Genomic DNA, 15656 nt, shown 5'->3' on the forward strand with positions numbered 1-15656 from the left:
GTACTGCAAAACAAAACATCAAAAACTCCCTTTCAAAATAAGTTTAACTCTGCATGCTCCTCTCTGGAGCTTTTTGGCGCCCCTTGCAAAATTCATGTCTAACACCCGGCAAGATTAGCACGTCGACTCCCCGCTCAGTCAGGCTCATCACGAAGCGGGGGCGTGCTGGAAACCGCACCTACTCTGGTCTTGTCACAAAGCCAGAAGCAGGAACCGACAGGGTGTTCCCCGCCTTTCCTTTGACGGAGGCCCGGGGAGGAGTCACGTGGGCCCGGAGAGCGCTTCCCCAGCCTTGCGCGATGACGCGCCTCGGGTTGCCAGGGGGCGGGGCAGCGCGCGGAAGGGGCGGGGCGGAGGCTGCTGGCGGAGGCGGGGCGGCGCAGGGGCGGGCGGAGCGGGGCGGGGCGCCCGGCGTATTATGGGATGCGGCGGTGGAATGGCGCTGGGCGCGTGATTTTGAACAAACCCGGGTCTGTGTTTCGGAGGCGCCGCCGCCGCCGCGGCTGCTGGGAGCCCCGGGAGCGCGGCGCGAGGAGGAGGCGGCGGCGCCGCCGGCTCGGGTGAGTGTCAGCTCCGGAGACCCTGGCTGGGCGGCGGGGATCGGCGCCGGGCCCGCGGGGCGCTCGCACGGCCGGAGAGCGCCCGCCCGCTCCCGGGCAGCTGGGCCGGTGGGCCGCGGCGGGCGGAGGGTCGGCGGGGCGCGGCCACGAGCCGCTGGCGCCCGAGAGCGCGGCTGTCACTCGGCGGGGTCGGCGCCGCCCGCTCGGCGCTCGGGAGCAAGGGCCCGGCGGCTGTTGACAGGCTCTCGGCGCGGCCCGGGAAGCCGCCGGCGGCCCCGGGCTTCTGGGAACCGGTTTTGCTGCTGTGTCATTTCGTACCAGCGCCTCCTTTCGCTGCTGCCCGCCGCCGCGTTCTTCCTACGCCCCTTTGTATGGACTCCTCTGGGTGTGTGTCCGTTTCCCTCGTGAAGCCCACCAGCCAAATGTCATAATGTCCCCGCGGTGCACGGGGGAAGGGAGCGGGCTGGGACTCAGCCTGGCCAAGCAACGGTAAACAACCCGGCTGTTGGTGGGGGAATAAAGTTGAAAGATGAAGAAGCTGGGAACCCCTTACACGCTCAGCCTCTAGCGGGCTGTATATAAAAACGCGCTGTGAGTGGGTGGGAGACAACACTAGATTAAGCCCGAGCCTGCTGACTTTTATATGGAGTTGTCATTCAAACGAGGTAGGGAAATGGCTTCTGTTTCGACCTTATTCTTAGGTAACTCTAAGACAGTAGGCTAGCCCTATTCACAATCCTGAGGTTCAGTTTGTTCATTTCTAATAGGTCTTTTAGACCTTATATTGTAGCTGAATGATAAAGAATACGGATTTTGAACTGGCAATTATTAAGGCTTTCTGAAATTAAACAGCTGATTTTTGGAGAATGCTGGTCCCGTTAAGAAGTCTTGGCAGCTTATGTGTTCTTTTCTGATATGATTAAGCATTACTTATATCCTCTTTCTGCTACTTATTAAACTAAACGACTAGAGGGACTGGAAGGGTGGATAGGTAATTCCAGAATCTTGATCTAAAGCAAGCTGCTGTATTCTCACCGCGTTGTACGAGCGTATCAGCAGCAGATGGTTTTTAATTTGGAAACTTAGATCCAAGAGCTGTGTTTTCTGTATGTTAGAAGTTGATCATTCCTGTCTCCACAGTTGAAATCAATATATTTTAAATTTAGTGGCACTGGTACAACTTGAAACTAACAACAGATTGACGTAATGGTGTTCATGGACAGAAATGCCCAAAGTTAGGTGGAGAGGAAACATAGTTCAGAACTTTATTCTTAAAAATTAAAAAAAAAAAGAAACCAAAAACACTATATGTAGGGTCAGCGCCTGTAATTAAGGGTGCATGAGAATCAAGCATGCACATGGAGATAGCTATACTGTCAAAGTATTCTGTGGGTGGAGTAGAATGCCAAAGTTGGTGAGTGACGTTAGAGGTGTCCAATGACTCTGAGTGTACCCGAAACAAGGTCTACCATCTCCAGTGTTTTTCTGGAAATGAGAGTTTGGGGTCTTTACTGTTCTTGTGTCAGATTCCGAATGACTTGCCCTCCTCGCAAGTATCTAGGACTTGGAATCCCGCAGTTTTCACGACTTCCCTTGGCGTTCCTGCGGGGCCCGCGGGAGCTGGGTGTCTGGTCCTGGGTGATAGGTCTGGCCCGGCTCGCCGGTGAGCGCTAGAACCTCCGGTGTGCGTTTGAAGGTTGGCGGGGCGGGCGGGAGGTTTCCCCGGATATGTGGGTGTGTGCTGCTCGGGAGGGCGGGCCGGGGCGGGAGCAGGAGGAAGGGGGAGGTGACTGGTGGTGGCGGCGGCTGCCGGGGCTCGGCTGTCGGGGAAGCTGCTGAGCTGTGATGGTGATGACGAGGTGAAAATGGCGGATCTTTCGAAATACAATCCCGGCCCCTGACATACCAGAGGCGGCGGCCGCGGCGACATCGTCACCCCGGCTCCCTCCTGAGCCCCCGGGTACCCTGTAGAGCTCCATTTCGGGCAAACTGGAAAAGGAAGCAGCTGGACAGAGCTACCGTGCACAGGCAAAACAAGCACTTGCCCGGGCTCGGAATTGCCCGGGACCTTCTGGAGCCCGCTCCTCGGAGCCGGAGGGTGGAGAAAGCGGCAGCCTCTGGAGGTAGAGGAGAAGCGGGTTACCCGGGGGTTCTCTGTCTGCAGAGCTCTTTATTTGGGAGCTGGGGGAGGAAATGCGTCGCGGATCAAGAGTGACTTGTCCGGAGTGCAAAGAATCAGTAGCCTCATAATGACATCAACATTATTATTTCTTTTTTGAGTATCAAGGGCTGAGTTCGCTTACACCTAAGGCGGCAGCTGAGGCCTAGAGGAACCGCTAGTATTTATCATGATTTCCTGATAGAATACTTAAAATACCACTTGGTGGGGGTTGGCTGATGGTGTTCAGCAGTTTAGGGAGTTGTGCTTCTTTGGGGAGGCAGAGCATTGGCATTTTCTTCCACATTTAATGTTGGTGACAGAGCATAGTCTAACTTGTTGGGGTGTGGATCCTCACCTGTTTTTGAGCATATGGACCAGTGTTGTAGCAATCAAAAAAATTTTTATATGGCGCTGTCATCCTTAGGGTGGCACCTTTGAACCTGCCACTTTGGCAAATAACAATCGATACCGTAATCATATTTTCTGCCCAGTCTTAAAGGGAATTTCTTCTTTGTCCCCATCTAATTTCATGAATTCAGAGAAGGAAGTTATGGAAGATTTTATAATAGACTGTATACTACAAGTGAAATTCCATTCAGGAGCACTATTCTTCTGAGTTCACTCTCACTGTCAGAGATGGCTTGATGCAAGCATTGAGCGCATTGCTGATGGTTGACACCTGTTATAGTGCAGATGCAGCGTCTTGGTTCGGGTAACTAGAGCACTGGTTCCTTAGTTAGAAGGCTTGATTGACCTTACTTTTGTCATCTGATGGTCCTACTATGTTAGACTGTGCTGTAGGGTCCTTTGGCAGCCTCCTTGCATACAGTAGGAATGATACTGAACTGTTACAGGTTTTACAAAATTTTATACACCGGTTTGGTGTCCTCCTTTTTTCTTCAGCTTAAGTGGTAGAAGGGTTGGATCAGTGAACTTGCATTATGAGAGTAAACAGGTTAATATTTAAGAAATGGCCTACTAGTATTTGTGAGTTGCAATAGATTTACTTTCTCAGGCTGTCTATGAAGTGATATGATAGTACTGTTTGTTAGCATATGGTATATTGTGTATACACAGGGTAAATATTCTGTCTGAATGTGTGTAGTTTGGACTTTGACTTTGACTCACTACAAGAATGAGAAGTCAAAGAGTGTTTTATAGTAAATATCAGAACAGTACTTAGAAGATATAATGATTGTTGTTCATTAGAAGTATAATTTGAGGGGACAGTCAGATGGATCAGCTGGTAAAGGCACCGGCCATGCCAGCAATTCTGAAGCTGAGTTCAGTCCCCGGGTCGCACATGGTGACAGGACACTACTGTCACAGGTTGTTCTGACGTACTCACGGCAAGTGTGTTTCCCTACAAGTAGACAAATGTAAAAATACCAAAATTGTGGCTGAAAATGTAGCTCATCCATTAAGAGAGTGTGTGCTTGTCCAGAGTTCCCAGCACCCATGGGACAGGGCTTCATTCCTTTTAAATCTAGTTCTAGGGACTCTGATGCCCTTTTCTGGTCTCCTTGAGACCTGCGCATATGTGCATATACACAAAACATAAAATATGAATCTTTTTTAAAAAGAAGAAAACATTATAAATACACACACATGATTTGATCTTGAATTATTCAGTAGAAATTTGTTTTTTAAATTAAATTATGCTGCATTTTTTTGGTCCACAGCAACTAGCTTACTTAAAGTAAGAATCTTTATAACATAAAACTCTTTGTCATTGGTTTTCTGTTTTATGATGTGTCTTGCTGTGTAGCCCAAGCTAACTTTTTGTGTGGGTGGATGTTTTGACTGCATGTCTGTCTGTGCACTGCATGCATGCAGTGTCCACAGGCCTTGAACTCTCTGCAGCTGGGGATGCAGACGGCTATGGACTGCTTCCATGTGGGTACTGGGTTTCTTGGAATAGCACCTACTGCCCCTAACTGCTAAGTCCATGCTCAGGCTAATTCTAACTACCAATTCTGTTGTCTTTTTTGTTGATTCTTAGTGATTATTTCCCCTCCCCATTTTTAGATAATCTTTTGTGTAGCTTGGCTGGCCTGAAATTGATAGTGGTACAGACTAGCCTCTAACTCAGATCAGTCCTTCTGCCTTCCAAGTGCTGGGATTACAGGTGAGCCACCATGCCTGGTTTGTGAAAACTTTAAACTACCTTTTTTTTCCTTTCTTTCTTTCTCCTCCTCCTCCTTTTTTTTTTTTTTTTTTTTTTGGAGATGGTTTCTCTATGTAGCCCTGGCTGTCCTGGAAGTCACTATGTAGACCAGGCTGGCCTTGAACTCAAAATGGTCCACCTGCTTCTGAGTGCTGGGTTTAAAGGTATGTGCCATTACAACTATCTGTGATTACTTTTAAACATTTTTTTCTTTTTTGAAATTATAATATAATTACATCATTTCCCCCTTCTCTTTTTTCCCTCCAGAACCTCCCATATACTCCTTGATCTTTTTCATTAATTGTTGTTAAATAGGGGAGGGTGTGTGTGTATGTGTGTGTATTTCTAAATACATAAGTACAACCCACTCAGTCTATATAATTAAGTTTTTTGTATGTGTATGTTTCAGTGCTGACCTTTTGTTATTGGCTGAAACTGGTGTTCTCTTCCCTAGGGAAGACTATTTCCCAATCTCAACATTTCTTAGGGTAATTACTTTTCTTTTTTTAGTTTTTTGAGAAGAGTTTCTCTATATAACAGCCCTGGCTGTCCTGAAATTTTCTTTGTGGACTGGGAGTAATTACCTTTTAAAGCTCAATGTGCTGTTTTTTGTTTGTTCTGTTCTGTTTTATTCTTATTTTTCGAGACAGGGTTTCCCTCTGTAGCCTGGCAGTTCTGGAACACCCTCTGTAGACCAGGCTGGCCTCGAACTCACAGAGATCTCTCTGTCTCTCCCTCCCAAGTTGGAATTAAAAGTGTGCGCCACCAGCTGCCTGGCACTAAAGCTCAGTTTTTAGATCATTTTAGTGAGGAAAATTGCCTATTGGTAACTTAAGTGTGATAGAATGACTGAAAGAAGCATTTGCCTCTGGAGAAATTCAGGCGTCTGCTTTGTTTGGAGAGGAACAATACAGGTGTTTTGCTTGGGTGCTTTCTTTCTGTTTTTGAGACAGGGTTCACTGTTTATTTGTCAAACAGGTTGACCATCCTTAATCTGTTCCAAAATGGTCATTCAGAAACTTTTACATTTTAGAACTTTTCAGATATTGATGTAGAATAACATTAGGAGGAAAAGCTATACATATATCCCCAATGTGAAACTTGAGAATATGAAATACTTCTGTTCCCAAGAGTTTCGAATAAGGGATAGTCAGCCTGTATTAGGGTTTGTCTGTGAGCCCTATACTATGCTAGGAATATGGGAAAACCCGATTTAAATATTACTGCCCCAGAGGGCTTTTGGTTTAAGAATCATTGGAGGTAAAACTGAAACTATAGGCTGAAAGGGCCTTACTGCAGTAGACTTGGAGTTGCATACAGCTTTTGAGTAGAATGGCAGCCTTACAAATATACCTAGGGGCATAAGTCCCGTATGATTACATAAGATGTAGTGTACCTGAGAGGGGTCAAGTAAAAAAACACCATAGTTTACTTTAAGCTGGAGATTTGGGTACTGTTGGTTGCAAAGGGATGGAGTAGTAATTCACACATGATTCACATGTTATATGACAGATTAGTATTTCTGTGGAGGTATGTCAAAAATTTAAAATTAATTTGCTGTGGCCCATATATGGAGATCAGAGGACAACTTAGAGGGTTGGTTCTCTTTCCACCATGTGGACCCATGGATCAGACTCAGGTCATTAGGCATGGTAGCAAGCACCTTTATCAGCTAGCTGGGCTGCCACTCCAGCCCCAGATTAAAAGAGTTTGTCTTATTTTTTTTCTGTATCACAATTTGGCATGCTTTATTGAGAAATACAGAAAATTATGGGGCAAAAGGAGAAAAACATAAAAACAGGAAATTAAGATACACAATCAATGGCTGAAGAAATGAATATAATTTAAAGGTGATGGTATTTAGCTGGGTTTGGTGGCGCTCACCTTTAAATTCAGCACTCAGGAGAAAAAGACAAGTGGATTTCTGTGAGTTTGAGACCAATTTGGTCTAAAGAATAAGCTGTAGGCTAGACAGGGGCTACACAGTGAGACTCCTATCTAAAATAATAACAGTTTTAAAAAGACATTTGAAAAAAATTATGTGGAAAATATTGACTAGTGTTATTTTCATTTTTTATTTATTTAGGACACACAATGATGACCTTACTGGGTGTCAGTAAGGCTATGAACATGGGAATCCAAGCGGTTTAGGTTAGCATCTGTCTTAGTTTTGGGTCTGGTTGTTGTGTTAGGATATCTGAAGAAACCATTGATTGTGACTCACTATTCTAGGCTCCAGTCTGTCATTGCAGGATAGTGAAGGTGGTGGGACCCTGAAGCCGCCAGTCATATCCTCCAGTATTTGGGGATCACATCTCAAACTGCTTACACTAAGAGTCCCTGTTTCTAGCTGTCTTTCGTGACTCAGAGCAGCTGTGGTTATGGGCACAAGACTGCTCCAGAAGGGGGACAATCCACCATGGTGAGGAAAGCAGGGCAGCAGGAGCCACACTGCATCAGCAGTCTGGAAGCAGAGGCAAGCTCTGAAGGAATATTAAATGCATAAAAACAGAACTTAAAGGGAGAAGCTGCTTAGAGAAGCAAGCAGGGGATGTGGAGTTAGAGCGCACACGTGTCTTCGTAGTGACCTTGTGAGTGTGAGATTACCTGTGTACTGACTGATTTTGTGTCATCTTGACAAGCAGGAGTCATCAGAGAGAAAGGAACCTCAGTTGAGGAAATGCCCCATGAGATGCAGCTGTAAGGCAATTTCTCAATTAGTGATCAGTGGGGAAAGACCCAGCCCCTTGTGGGTGGTGCCATCCCTGAACTGGTGGTCCTGGGTTCTATAAGAAAGCAGGATGAGCAAGCCACTTGGAGCAAGCCAGTAATCACTTCATAGCCTCTGCGTCAGCTCCTGCCTCCAGGTTCTTGCCCTGTTCGAGTTCCTGTTCTGACTTCCTTCAGTAATGGACTAGGATCTGGAAATGTAAGCCAAGTAAACCCTTTCCTACCCAGCGTGCTTTATGTCATGGTGTTTGTCGCAGCAATAGAAACCCTAAGACAACATGGTAAGCGCTGAGTAGAGCCAAGATTGGAAAGTAGGTCTTCTGTGTGAAATTCTAATAAATAATTTGTTGTTTGAAATAAAGTCTTCCTATATAATCCACGCTGGTATTGAACTCATGGTACTCCTGCCTCAGCATTCAGGTGTGCTGTTTCTGTGGTAACACTCTATAATAAATTATTATTATTATTTTGGTTTTTCAAGACAGGGTTTCTCTGTGTAACAGCTAGTTGTCCTGGAACTAGCTCTTGTAGACCAGGCTGACCTTGAACTCAAAAAACTCTGCCTGCCTCTGCCTCCTGACTGCTGAGATGAAAGGCATGCACCACTACCGCCTGGCAATAAATTATTTGAAAATGTAAAAATGTAGCCTTTTATTTCCATATATATATTATTTTAAAATTTTAGATACAGCTTACTTTTTCAATGCCAAATCTCTGCTGTGGACTTTTTACTGCAATAGTACTTTAACTGTCTGTTCATCATAATGTTGAGATGAGGCCACCTCTCCTGGGAAGCAGCTATAGTTGTTCTGTTTGTCTGTTGAGCTTTATGCTCTTTAGGGCTGAATTTCCAAAACTTTCTCAAAGTTACAAAACTACTGAGAAAACTGTAAGTTAGTTGAAAGTTAAGGATACCTTGTAGGTTTTTAGATAGAAAGTATTTTCAGACAACATTGTTGAAAAGTTTACTTGAACATAGTTTCTCATCTTGTTTAACATGACTTATAGTGGTGTGGATTTCTTATTTCAAGTGCTGTACAGACCCAGATTATTAGAGAAACCCACCTTACCCAGACAACTATTTGCAGCCCTCAGTATAAATAATGGTAGAGCTCCTTATGGTACCTCTCCATGGCTGGTTTATTCATTCTTCACATTTCTACCAGGAGGCTGTTGTTAGCCAGCTCCATTGGCCCTAGGATAGGAAGGGATTTTAGTGAGGAAGACCAACAAGTCCCACCTCCTGTAACTCACATTCTAAAGAAATGGGAGGGTGATCCAGTCACAGACAAATAGACACAAACTTCCTGATGGCAGGAGATGCTATGACAACAGCCAGGTGTAGGATATGGTGCTGAAGGTGCTACTTAACAAAGGGCTTTGCAACAGAGATAGAAATCACTAGACTTTTAGAATTGAGTGACTGGTTGGACTTAAAGCTTTCAACCACTTTCAACCGTGAGGGAGTAAAATATTGATTACTTTTAGGAGTGCATTTTTGCCTTTAGATACTTAGAACATTCTTGCGATGAGCTGTGAAACTGCTGGAGGCTTGGGGATCGTTCTTTGTTTTGTTTTTTTGTTTTTGTTTTGTTTTTCGAGACAGGGTTTCCCTGTGTAACAGTCCTAGCTATCCTGGAACTAGTTCTTGTAGACCAGGCTGGCCTCGAACTCACAGGGATTCACCTGCCTCTGCCTCCCGAGTGCTGGGCTTAAAGATGTGTGCTACCACTGCTTGGCCTTGGTGATCACTCTTAATGTTCTGGTTTCTTCCCTCCATACACTGGCTGGTGGTAACTCTTGTGTGGGTGAGCAAACTGAAATTACTTAATTTCCTGGCCTGTGAAAATCCCCTTTCCTTGGAATAGACTTGAGCATTGATGAAGACAAATATGCTAGCACATAGCTTCCATTCCTAAGGGAAAAACTAGGGCGATGAGTCACGTTACTAAAGGGCCCTGCATTGATCCTATTGAAATATGTAAGGATGTGAGGTGCTCCATAGACTTGAGTGGTTTCTGAGCCATCCTGGCTCTACAACCTTGCACAGTCCCATATCACTAACAGACTGGCCACACCAATTAGATTGTTTATTAGAAGTTTGAACTCCCAGCTCAAAAAGGCATACACAGGCTTCTAGTCCTATATATTCTACGTATTGCATGTTCCCCTTCTCTCCCCTCCCTTCCTTTCTCTCTTCCTCCTCTGCTTATCCCACTCTGAAGCAGTCTTGCTATGTGACTCAGGCTAGCTTTGAAATTGCTTCAAAATGCCAGCCTGGACTACTATACCCAGTAAAACTTTCAATCACCATAGACGGACAAAGCAAGATATTCCATAACAGAACCAGATTTAACCAATACCTAGCTAGCCACAAATCCAACGCTACACAAAGTACTAGAAGGAAAACTCTAACCCAGGAAGTTAGCTACATTCACAAATACATAGACAATAGATGATCTCACAGCAGCAAATCTCAAAGTAGGGAAAAACACACACAGTAACATCACTAACAACAAAAACTAAAATAACAGGAACTAGCAGTCACTGGTCATTAATATCCCTTAATAAAAATGGACTTAACTCACCTATAAAAAGATGTAGGCTAACAGATTGGATATGAAAACAGAATCCATCCTTCTGCTGCATACAGAAAACATACCTCAACCTCAAAGACTGCCTCAGAGTAAAGGGTTGGGAAAAAATTTTCCAATCAAATGACCTAAGAAATAAGCTGGTGTAGCTATCTTAATATAAGATCAATCAAAAGAGACAAAGACATTTCATATTAGTCACAGGAAAAATCCATCAAGAGGAAATCTCAATACTGAACATTATGCCCCAAATACAAGAGCACCCTCATATGTAAAAGAAACACTTCTAAAGCTTAAATCTTACATTAACCCCCCCACACTAATAGTGGGAGACTTCAACGCCACAATCTTACCACTGGATAGGTCTGTCAGACAGAAAATTAGCAGTGAAATTGCCTCAAAACCCTCCTGCTTCCCAAGTATTGGGACTTCTAGCATGCACCACCATTCTTTGCTGCTCCCAAGTCCCTAACAGGATGAATGTGGACTTACGGTTTTAATAGCAGAACTTTAAAGGATTGGACCACAACCGTATTTAGGAACTTTAACACTGGCTCTCAGTGGTTGTTAGAACAACAGAACAGTGGTTTGTTTTTATTCAGTAAGTTGCTTTCCTTTTCTCCTTGCTCGCCTGAGACCCAGCAATCTCTCAGGTTCTGGGGTTAGAGGAGTAAGTATCTACTACGCCTGACTAAACATGAATAAGGATATGGACTATGCAAATAATAGTCAAAGTCAACTTGACCTAACATTTTAGAACACTACCTTCAGTCTACAGAACATGCGTTCAAGTGCACAAGGTGAAGCATCCACCAAGATAGATGATAACTGATGCACAAGTCTCTTATTTCAAATTATGGAAATGCTAGAGTTTCTGCTTCAGACAATAGAAGAGTTAAGCTAGACATTGATATAAGATACATAGAAAATCTCCAAATGTTTAGGTTGAATGCTGTCTATTATCTGTGTGTCAAAGATGAAATCACAAGGACTATTAGAAAATATTTTGAAGTGAATAAATGATAGTAAAATTTGACCTTAATGGAATGCATTTAAAGTAGCATTGGTATTCTTTGGTTTGTTTTTGTTAAATTTGGTTTTTTATGTCTTAATGGCTTATTGACTATATAGAAGGCTTGAAAATGAGCCAGCCTGCCCTTTAGAGCTGTGGCTGCGGGAGCCAGTGTGGGCCCCTGCTTGTCTGCACTGTACCATCCCTTTGCTTCTTAGGGATGTTTTCTTGCCACTTTGGGGGAAGAAACAAAACAAAGCTGTGTCAGTGATCTGAACCACAGTTTGAAACATTTCTGGAGGACAAATAGCAGGTATAAAATTGCTCATGTATTTTCTCCCCCAACCATCTAGAAATGTAACAAACAATAACAAGAACACCCTTAGGATGAGAGCCATGTAGAATTGCACTGTGGGCCAGGCTGGGCTTACTAAACCCTGACCCTTATTGCCATTTTAAGAAGCTGGACAAAGAAGGTCAGATTTCACCCAAAGCACTCAGAAGGAAGAGAAAAAGGTAATCATTTAAGATAGCATTTGACTAGGTTAAAAATGACAGTTGACATCTCTAACCAGATTAATGATGAAAAGGGGGAAAGAAAACATCGGTTGGAGGACTAGAGAGAGGACATTCCTACAGAGCCTACAGATATTAAAGGGAAAGAATACTGTAGATAGCTTTAATTATATATAATTAAATACAGTTATGTAGTGCTAATAAATTTGGCAACTTCAAGGAAATAGACAAATTCCTTCAAAGACACAAACTATCAAATATCAAAGTGACTCATAAAGAGTTTATCAAAGATATTAAATTTTTTGGTTTAAGAAAAACCCTTTTTATAAGCCAGGCACAGTGGTTCCTTTCTATAGAGGCTTGACAAGTTGAAGCAGGATCACTTGAAGCCTGCCCGTGTGTATGTGAGACCTTGTCCCTAGAGCTGACACAAAAGAAAGCTTCCTATAAGCTATGAGAATCCACTGATGAATTCTCAGCAACATGTAAGGAGGAACTGGGTAATTCCGTGCAAGCTTTCCCTGGACAGAGAATGAGCTCCACTTCATTTTGGCAGCTAACATTAATCCCAGGCAGATGCCACAAGAAAAGAAAGCACAGACTAATACCTATCGTGAATATAGACAAAATGCTTAGTAAAATATTGAGAGTAGAATCCAGTAGTTTATACACAGTGTGATACACTGAAGTGATGTTTGAGAATGTAGAACTGGATTGGTAATAAAAGTCAGTTTAACTTGTAGACTAAAGTAGAAAACCATCTGTTTTTTTGATAGTTATAGAAAAAGCAAGCATTTTGCAGAAGTAAATGTGTGTGTGTGTGTGTGCGCGTGCGCTCGCCTGAAATTGAACATTGAGCCTTATACATCCCAGGCCAGTGTTGTTCCAGTGAGTTCAGTTTCCATCCCTCACCCTTCTTCTGTGACTGTGACTTGATGTGGACATAGGTGCTGTGATACAGTACCATGACCAAAGAGAAACTTAAAGAAGAATGTTTATTTTAGCTTACGGTTTCAGGTCAAAGTTCTTTGTGACAAGGAATACATGGCCTAGGGGCAGGAAGCTAATTGAAGACACTTCCTCTATGTAGAGGAAGTGCTGAGAACAAGCAGGAAGTCTATGAGGCTGTTAACCCTCAGAGTGCTCTCCCACTGAGATACTTCGTCCAGCAAGACTGTACATAAAAAAGTTTCCATAACTTCTCCCAAACAGCCCAACAGCTGGGGATTCCTTGTTCATACATGAGCCTGTGGGGGCCACTGCTCATCCAAGCCACCACCAGGTTAGCCCTGAAATCACAGTCTGTCTGCCTCATTCTCCTAAATCCTTGGATTATACACGACCACCATTCTTGATGTCATTGAAATTTTTATAGATTTATTATTTTTACTTCATATATAGATGTCTCGCCTGTGTGTATGCCATTTACCCATATGTACAGTACCCTCAGTCCAGAAGAGGGCGTCAGATCCCATGGAACAGAGTTAAAATGGTTGTGAGCTGCCATGTGGGTGCTGGATGTCCATTCCCGGTCTTCTGAAACAGCAGCCAATGCTTTTTAACTGCTGAGCCATTTCTCTAGGCCTAGGTTTGTTTGTTTGTTTTAAAGAGTAGGCAAGATGCTTCATAGATCATGGTGCTTTTGGCCAAGCTAATGATCTACATCTGTTCCTGCTGTTCACATAGTGGAAGGAGAGAATCACTTTGTCCTCTGAGCTTCTATACTTGCACAATGGTACTTGTGCACTCACCTCATCGCCCGCCACACAAATATAATAGTAAAACGATCTTTTGAAAAAATCAGAAAACAGAATAGAAGCTAACTTGATAAAGGAAATCTGAGAAACCTACAGATAAGCGAGTGAGACTGGAAAACAGGCAAGTTTTCATTCCCTTAAGTAAGTAGAAATCTGCCTCTGTCCCGAGTGCTGGGTTTAAAGGCTTGTGCTACCATTGCTCCAGCATGAGCTCTTGCTTTAAAAAAATCTTTTTATGGTGGTACATGCCTGTGATCTGAGCTATTGGGTGGCTGAGGCAGACGGAGCGCAACTTTCAGGTTAGCCTGAGTGACTTAACCAAACCCTGTCCAAAATAAAATAGAGCTAGGAATGTAGCTCAGAGGCAGAACATTTTGCCTGGCATGCATCTGAGTCTGGGTTATGTCCAAAATCCAAAGGGGCTTATATAGCAAATGGCTTTGGATGGTACAGTAGCCCTCTCTGTAGCGAAGGGTAGCATTGATTATTGTCCAACTTAAGAAAAACAGTCTCCCTCTTTCAGCAATTGGGTGCCAATTCCCTCTGTATGTTGGGCGCCAGCCTGGGCAACCTCTTTGTCTTCTCTGTGGGACTTAGGGTCTAGAGGAACTGGCCTCCACATGATTCTCATGCTTTTCCTGTTACTACTAAAAAACAAACTTTATTTCATCCTCAGGACTTTGTGTTTTCTGCTTCTGAAGCAGTAACTGGTTACTTTGTTTCCTAGCTTGTAAATAGTCTATTAAAAAAAAATCTTCCTTCTCAGTTTGAGCCATGGTTCCTGGAAAGGAAGGGAAAAATGGGCCCTTGTGGGCTAGGCTAAAGAATGTCTGGTGGTGAATGATTTCGTCTGAGTTAGACAAGAGCAGCTTGGACGGGAATGGCAACCCAGTGGATGGTGCTTAGTCACTGCACACTGAATTCCATGCCCCTAGCTGAGGAATGTAAGCCCACAGGACGACAAGTTTTAGTCATTCTACACACTCAGATCCTGTGAGTTGAGGAGCCCTCAGAACTCGTTGTGTGGGGACTTCAGCAGGACGGCAGTGAGGACATGGAGTTTTGTGCTCATTGAAAATCACAGGAGTTGGATTGGGTTGCAAGAATGAGTTCTTAGGATTGCAAGAAATGCCAACCTTTATTTATGAAAAAATGTGGAGTCCCTAGCTCCATCCATGTCATGATCCTAAGGAAAAGGGCGAATGGAGGCTGGGATGGAGTGTTCCAGGCCCTAAGAAAGATCAGAGTTCATATGGAAGTGTCTGTGCTCTGTTTGCACATTGTAAAGAAGGAAAAACAAAACACAGTTGAACTACTCAGAGTCGGGGACCTTCTGTGCTAGATATCTGTGGCATACACAGATATGTATAACTAGATATAGAATTGCTAGGTTTTTATTTTATAGATTTATTTATCTTTATGTGTATGAGTGTTTTGTCTACATGTATGTAATAGCATCACCTGCATACAGTGCCTAGTGTATACTCTACCACAGACAGCTATAACAATGTGACTATCTTTTCTTTTTTTCAATTACAACTATTTATTTGTTTATTTTTTATTGATATTCATTGAGCTCTACATTTTTCTCTGTTCCCCTTCCTGCTTTTCTCCTCCCCTTCCAATCATCCTCCAAGGTCCCCATGCTCCCAGTTTACTCAGGAGATCTTGTCTTTTTCTACTTTCTACTTCCCATGTAGATTAGATCTATGTATGTCTCTCTTAGTGTCCGCATTGTTGTCTAAGTTCTCTGGGATTGTGGTTTGTAGGCTGGCTTTCTTTGCTTTATGCTTAAAAAACACCTATGAGTGCGTACATGTGATAATTGTCTTTCTGTGTCTGGGTTACCTCACTCAAAATAATGTTTTATAGCTCTGTCCATTTTCCTGGAAAATTCAAGGTGTTGTTATTTTTTTTCTGCTGTGTAGCACTCCATTGTATAAATGTACCACATTTTCCTTATCCATTCTTCGATCGAGGGGCATTTAGGTTGTTTCCAGGTTCTGGCTATGACAAAGCTGCTGTGAACATAGTTGAGCACATGTCCTTGTGGCACGATTGAGCATCCTTTGGATATATACCCAAAAGTAGTATTACTGGGTCTTGAGGAAGGTTGTTTCCTAATTTTCTGAGAAATCACCACACTGACATCCAAAGGG

General features: G+C 43.5%; 1 protein-coding gene across 4 annotated transcripts in view; it reads left to right on the top strand.

The window, feature by feature from the left end:
• Positions 1–420: 420 nt before the first annotated feature.
• Lin54 (lin-54 DREAM MuvB core complex component) overlaps positions 421–15656 on the top strand; it is a 61738-nt gene continuing 46502 nt past the window's right edge. For 2 of the 4 annotated variants that reach the window (XM_075943000.1, XM_075943002.1), the window contains exon 1: positions 421–560. The gene's annotated coding sequence lies outside the window, so the exon portion shown is untranslated. Of the gene's footprint in view, positions 561–2331; positions 2684–15656 lie in introns of those variants that run through there. The other 2 variants (XM_075943001.1, XM_075943003.1) reach the window with 1 other exon arrangement.

This window comes from Microtus pennsylvanicus, chromosome 12 (assembly GCF_037038515.1).
Source record: "Microtus pennsylvanicus isolate mMicPen1 chromosome 12, mMicPen1.hap1, whole genome shotgun sequence".
NCBI lineage: Eukaryota > Metazoa > Chordata > Mammalia > Rodentia > Cricetidae > Microtus > Microtus pennsylvanicus.